At 40.4% G+C, this 7,462-nt stretch overlaps 1 long non-coding RNA gene across 1 annotated transcript; it reads right to left on the reverse strand.

The window, feature by feature from the left end:
* Nucleotides 1-3,354: 3,354 nt before the first annotated feature.
* On the reverse strand, nucleotides 3,355-5,488 carry LOC122031996. Its single transcript, XR_006125915.1, has 2 exons — nucleotides 4,780-5,488; nucleotides 3,355-3,479 (listed from the first exon to the last, which is right to left on the reverse strand). It is a non-coding gene; the product is annotated as an uncharacterized LOC122031996 (long non-coding RNA).
* Nucleotides 5,489-7,462: the final 1,974 nt, after the last annotated feature.

Here is a 7,462-nt window from a genome sequence, read left to right on the forward strand (position 1 = left end):
GAAACAGCAACAAGTAGTGGTTGGTCGCCGAGTCCACGACGCCAGCGACAAAACAACAAGCAGAAAATAGAGGCCAAGTTGAAAGTCTTGCCGCTTGCAAGCCCCACACCAAGCTGACTGACATATTCGGAGACGTACTGAATGTGTCCATCTCATATCACTGAGCGTTGTTCCGCACCCCGTCAAAAGAAAGAGGCTGGGATGATAGGGCACAAGGATCCTCCTTAGATGAGGCGCCCATCTGAGACGAGTGGAGGGGTAAAACGCCTAGGCTCGACGACTCCCCTGAACGAATAAACAGACAGTTCTCTCAGACAATCTTAGACGATCAACTACCGTGGCATTATTCGCCATTGACGATTGGAGAGTACACAGGGGCAACCAACCCCGAGGACCATCTAATAAAATTTGACAACATGACCACGCTCCATCAATACACCGATAGCGTCAAATACTCAGTGTTCCTCACCACTCTCTCTGAATCAACACAGAGATTGTTTAGGCGATTGCCGATCGGATCTATATGTAGCTTCTAAGACTTTTGAGCGGCGTTCCTACAACATTTCGCAAGTAGTTACCGCCATCAAAAGACAAACATCAATTTGTTCACGGTTAAGCAAGGGCCCAAGGAAGCGCTGCGGGCCTACATCACAAGGTTCAACCAGGTCACCATGGAAGTCCCATTGGCCACTTCAGAGATCCTTGTGAGTGCATTCTCACAAGGGTTGTTAGAGGGAGAATTCTTCCGCTCTCTCATCCAGAGGCCCTCCAAAGACTTCGGTCATATGCTCGAACGTGCTACCGAGTACATCAATATGGCGGAAGCCGAAGAAACTCAGAGAAGGGAAGTGATCCCTGAGCCAGCCACCAACTCGGAACGACGAGCAACCCACACTCATCAGCAGTTGAAGGGTCTCCGAGCAAGAGTGGTGTAGCCATAGCTCGAGCACAGGACTCATGCAATACAACATGTGGAGGCCGAGTGGGTGAGAGTCACCGAGAGGCGACAATGGACGCCACTCTTCTTCTCTTTTCATCCAGTGGTGACGCACAACACTAGGGACTACTACAGTCTCAAGCCGAAGCCACACCGAGCGGCCTCCCCAAGATCAATCCATCGATCCCCATCTCCTAACCGATGCCACCATAGTCGATCGGGAGGGAGAAATTAAGATAGAAGGCCCTCAGATGAAGAACATTGACAACCGACTCAAAATAGAAGAGCATCAGCATCAACTGAGCGACCACACACATCAGCTCGGGAAGAAGAGAATTGCAACAACGTCGCTCGGGGCGATATAGGAATGATAGTAGGGGGCTCGACCGATGGTGACTCCAACTGAACCAGGAAGTCACACGGTCGACGTCTGGAAATCCACATCGTCGGATGCAACAGAGTAGTAGTAAAAGGACAAGAGATCAATTTAGGTCCTCGAGACTTAGAGGGAGTGAAGGTCCCTCATGACGACGCCATGATCATCAAAGCGATAATCACTAACTACAATATTCACCGTACTTTCGTAAATATAGGTAGCTCGGTAAATATCATATTCAAAAAGGCATTCAATCAACTACAAATTGACCGGAGCGAGTTGCAACCCATGACGACTCCCTTGTACGGGTTCACCGACAATGAAGTATTGGCAATCGGCCAAGCTCGGTTAGCCATATCTCTCGAGAAGAGTATCTCAGGAGGACAAGGATGAAGAACTTCATAGTGGTGGACGCTTCGTCCACATTCAATGTCATACTGGGTCGATTGATATTAAATGAATTCTGGGCGATCATCTCCACCTTTTGCCAGAAGATTAAGTTCCCTGTTGAGAACTCGATGGGTGAAGTAAAGGGCGACCGAGGCAAAAGTCAGTGATGCTACGTCAAGATGATCAAGACCGAGGCAAAAGTTGCTTAGAAGTCCTAGCGGCTAGAGGTGAATGCGATTCTGGAGAAGCCTCCCGCGCTGGTCTACGATGAAAAGGAGGAGGTGCAAGTCCATCCTAGCCGGCCGGAGGCTACTACATTCATAGTTGTCGACCTGACTGCAAAAAAAGAAGAGGGAGTTGGTTGTCAGTCTTAGGCAAAATCATGATGTGTTTGCATAAGCGACACGCGAGCTCCCAGGAATTTTGCCAACCATAGCGCAACATGAACTATACGTCCGATCGGACGTCAGGCCAGTTAAACAAAAGAAAAGAGACTTCAGCTTTGAGCAAAATTAGATCATCCGAGCAGAAGTAGAAAAATTACTGGATGTCGATCACATACGAGAGGTACAATTCCTGAGCTGGCTAACTAATGTGATACTAGTCTCCAAGCCGGACAATAAATGGCGAGTCTGCATCGACTTTTGAGATTTAAACAAGGCTTGTCCAAAGGACTACTACCCACTGCCACGTATCGATTAGTTGGTAGACTTGACTATAGGCTGCGAGTTGATTTGTATGCTGGATGCATACTAGGGCTACCACCAGGTGCCACTCGCCAAAGAATATCAATAGAAAGTTAGTTTCATAACGACCGACGGAACCTTCTTCTATAATGTAATGTCATTCAGATTAAAGAACTTCAGAGTCATTTACCAGAGGCTGATGAACAAAATGTTTTGAAGGCAGTTCGGCCGAAATATAGAGGTATACGTCTATGATATTTTGATAAAATCCCTTCAAACCATTGATCTTATTGCACTACAAGAAAACAGGGCTTCAGAGACGAAAAAATTCATCTCTAAAAGTCATTTTTCTGTTTCTAAAGAAAGTTTGAGACGGAATATTCCGTCTCTAAAATCCGTTATTGAAAGCCCCGTTGCTAATTCAGGAGACAAAATTATTTCGTCTCTAATTTAGAAATCGATTAGAAAATCATTTATAAATCTATTTTAAATTAACCAATGAAATTAGTTTAAAATATAAATTTCGTCTCTAAATTTTGTTTTAAATCCGTCTTAAATAACATGTCAAATATAATTTTAATCGATTTATAAATTTAATTATACAAATACATATATAATTTTATTTTTTAAATTTATTGCTAATTAAAAATATTAAAAAACTAATTTTTAAATCTAAATGCATCGTACAATTAACATTGATAAATAAAAAATTTACATCATCCAAGCAAATTTAATTAATACTCAAACAATAAGTAACTGTATAGATTTTTAAATCTCACTATAAGTAATTTAATTTTTACATTGTCGATCATGATGCCCATGGGACCAGATCCTCCTAGATAAAATTGATTTGTATATTCTACCTTTTGAATCATTTTATGAACCATCTTCTTGAGATTTTCTTCTCTTTTGTCTACCTTCCTCGATAAGCTTTTCCTTCCTCTCCTACTTTTTGTGATAACGAGCTCCAAATTTATTCATTCAATAATTTCTTCCTCCATCCTCTTGCTAGTAGCATGTCTTCGAACTCCATGAGATGAATTGTTTCTCTTGTATAAAGTAACAAACCAACCAACTTTGTTGAGACAATCTAGCAAATCAAAATATAAAACCAGTAAGTCTTACAATCCTAAATTTTCAATACAAATAAATTGAGATTATGCAAAATCCATAATTAACATCATTGTTAATCCACTAATTAGTTCATAGTTAGGTGCCAATGCTAAGAATCAATAAATCTATTCATGAAGACTATTCTGGCTCTAAAATAATAAAGATCACTTAACTATGAACATTAGGTTAGTGTGAAGACAATACAAGAGGCTTGCTAGTTTTTTATCGCACATTGATTAATTTAAAACACAAACTGAAAAAAAAAATCCACAAACACAATACCAAATGAACTCTAAACACTACTTAGAAATAATTTTATGACAATAGTAAACTAAACTATAACATATATAAGCAAATACTACTAAGTAAATGATTAAAAGATGATTCTGAATGTTATCAAATACCTTATTAATCACCTCAAGGAACTACTCAATCTTATTAACAACACTAGTTCAAAGAAGCTACCTGCATTTCAAGTAAAACCTAAAAACCCCCATAGGCAAAAACATTAAATACAAAAGAGACTTTTGAATTGAAATTTGAACATCGAATAGTCACAACTAAAAGCAGAAAGAAAACATAAATAATCAATTTTTTAGAATCAAAAGTAGCTACTTAAATAATCATAGTATTTAGTGCATTTGATAAAAAAAAACATATCATTCCAAAATGTAAAATAAAATAAAATAATTTATGACTTATATTTCTCCTGCATAAGTATCCTCGTCCACTTGACCTCCTCTATGCAATAATGTGGATGTTATATAAAATAAAAATATGAAATAAATTAAGATTTGAGAATGACTATTAAACTATAACTTATATATTGCACCATACCCTTAAAAAAATATATTTAATGATCATACTACAATTATTCCAAACCTTAAAAAACTATACTAAAATTATTTCAGACCTACAGTATCATAATGCATCCATATCCTTCGAACAATAATTTTGTGAAATTTTTTCTAATTGAAAATATGTCAATAAAAAGATGAATAGTTTGGTGCATAGTTATAGAATTTGACTTTAGCAATTCTCAATGGATAACATGCTCAAAATCCTTAGATATAGGTAATCCATTTGCATGATCAAGTACAAGAACAAATATCAACTTTATGTCTAAGGAAATTCTTACTTAACAAAAAAAAGTCATTGCCCCAATCTCTAACGAGCCAAAAAAAATGATAACCAAAAAAAGTTATACAATTTCCATCTAGCATGCTTCATAATGCAGTGAGATAAAATGGAGACTAAAAAATTTAGTGCAGTTTTACCTTTACGAAGTTCTATAGAAGAATCACTCATAGGAATCTTCCATATACTAAACTTATGTGACTATAGGCTGCAATAGCACAGACACCTGCGGTGTAGGTGGTGACTTCGTGGAACGACAACAACGCAACATGAAGGTGGCGCATGCATCGGAGTAAAGATGGTGGTAGCTAAGGAACTGGTTATACACAGTGTTGCAATTTCTGCCTAGTATGTATGCGAGCCAAATCCACCACATCCCAACTGTCGCAACTCTCTGTTGCATCCTCCATCACCATTCAACAACCCAAAAACCTAAACAATAGCCAAAAAGAGGAACTTTGGGATGCGAGAGCTCTCCCAAAACCTTGAATTCAAACAACCAAGGGAAGAGGTCTCGATCGGAGATGAGCTTGTACCAGTAGCTCGGTTGATGTGGGGAGGAAGATGGGGAGAGGTTGACGGTGGTAAGGGGTGGACTTGAAGCAAGTTAAAGGATTAGGGTGGGGTGGGGCGTGGGTACAAGCGACTAGGATTCTGCGGGAAGAGGGCTCGGAAGTCGGAAGGAGGCAGGAGAGGATGAAAATTGCTTCCTCGTCTAATCGGATTGATCTAGGTGGTGGTGAGGAGGCAGGCGGTGGAGGGCTCACGCCAAGGAATAGGGAAGGCAGCAGGCAGCGGGGAATAGGGAGGCAGGAGCATGGAAAGGGAAAGGAACGGTAAGAAAAAACAAAATCTAGGTTTAATTAAAAACCTAAGGGAACAAAATATCATCATTTTTTTATTGACTAATTAAATTGTGTTTGATGAATTAATTAATTAATTTGGATTAATCAATTTATTTTAATAGAAATCTTGATAAAACTTTTATTTTTTTATCTATTAATTCATCTTTTTATTATAGTGAAACAAATTAATAATTTTGTATCAAATCCATTTATGATTTATATAAATCTTAAATAGATTTTATTTCCGTCTTAAAATTTTCATTAAATTTTAAACAAAATTTTTAATCAAAATTATATGGTTTCAAATTCTGTTTATAATCTATATTTATTTTTGTTTATAAATATTTATTTAGAGTTTCGTTTCAAATTCATTTTAAATTTCGTCTCTAATTTCTTTTCAAATATTATATTTTATTAAAGTGAAACGAATTAGTAATTTTGTAGCAAAATAGTCTCTAATTTACTTAAATCTAAAATAAATTTTAATTCTGTTTCAAAAATCCGTTTCTGAAACCATGTTTTCTTGTAGTGTTGGGGAGACTTGTTGAACGCTGAAAAAGTACGGAATCAAGTTCAATCCTAATATATAAGTGTCTGTTCAAAGTAAGGAATGAACGCTTCCTCAATTACATAGTGATCGAGTGGATAACTGATCCAATTATAAACTAAAAAACCTATAATATATAAGAGACAAGCAATCCCAAACTGATGGATGAATAGGAATGATATATTACTAACAAGATCAAAAACCAGCTGATACGGTTGGTATCGGAGGGGCCCAAGAGAAGAGTCAAGGCCGCGTGACGGTCAAAAGTCACGAGGAGGTGACGGTCAAAAGTCACGAGGAGGTGACGGTCAATAGTCATGGCTAACTGGCGCTCGAAAAGGTAAGTTAACAGGGCAGTCAGGGCTCAGCATCGGCAGAACCAGGCGGAGACATGTCAGGATCAGCAGAGCTAAGCAGGGCCAGCCCGAGTTACAGACCTGCAGTAGAGGGCCAGGAAGTACAAAGTGCAGGATGCAAGTTGGTATCGGCAGGGCTAAGCAGAAGCCAAGAATTGGAAGTATAGGCCAATGGGTCAGGATCAGCAGAGCTGAGCAGGGCCAGCCCGAGCTACAGACCTGCAGTAGAGGGCCAGGAAGTACAAAGTGCAGGATGCAAGTTGGTATCGGCAGAGCTAAGCAGAAGCCAAGAATTGGAAGTATAGGTCAATGGGTCAGGATCAGCAGAGCTGAGCAGGGCCAGCCCGAGCTACAGACCTGCAGTAGAGGGCCAGGAAGTACAAAGTGCAAGATGCAAGTTGGTATCGGCAGAGCTAAGCAGAAGCCAAGAATTGGAAGTATAGGCCAATGGGTCAGGATCAGCAGAGCTAAGCAGGGCCAGCCTGAGCTACAGACCTGCAGTAGAGGGCCAGGAAGTACAAAGTGCAGGATGCAGGTTGGTATCGGCAGAGCTAAGCAGAAGCCAAGAATTGGAAGTATAGGCCAATGGGTCAGGGTTGGCAGAGCTGAGCGGAAGCAGCCCGAGCTACAGACCTGCGGTTGAGGGCCAGGAAGTATAAAGCGCAGGATGCAGGATGGAGATCAGCGTAGCTATGTCTAGACAGTTAGGGATACAGGTCTGTGAGTTGGAGGCCTGGAAAGGCGAACCACAGGTGCAGGCTGGTGCGAGGACACCATGAAGCGGAGGAGCTAGGTAATACGGGAGCGGAGAATCTCAACGGTCCGTCAGGGGTAATCATTACATACCAACGATGCGGGCGAAGGCGAAGGTTCCTGAAACGAAAAGATGCCCTCATAGCCAGTAGTAGCCTGACAACTGTCTCTCACTACAGGACAAAACCCAAGCGCGAAGGCGGAGGTTCCTAAACAGAAAGATGCTCTCACAGCAAATAGGAGCGCGACAGGTGTCCAGGACTAGCGGACAAAGCGAGGCGTCTAACGTTTTCTGACAGGAGGGCAGGTTCTAGCAGGAGGA

Source organism: Zingiber officinale, chromosome 11A (assembly GCF_018446385.1).
Source record: "Zingiber officinale cultivar Zhangliang chromosome 11A, Zo_v1.1, whole genome shotgun sequence".
NCBI classification, from domain to species: domain Eukaryota; kingdom Viridiplantae; phylum Streptophyta; class Magnoliopsida; order Zingiberales; family Zingiberaceae; genus Zingiber; species Zingiber officinale.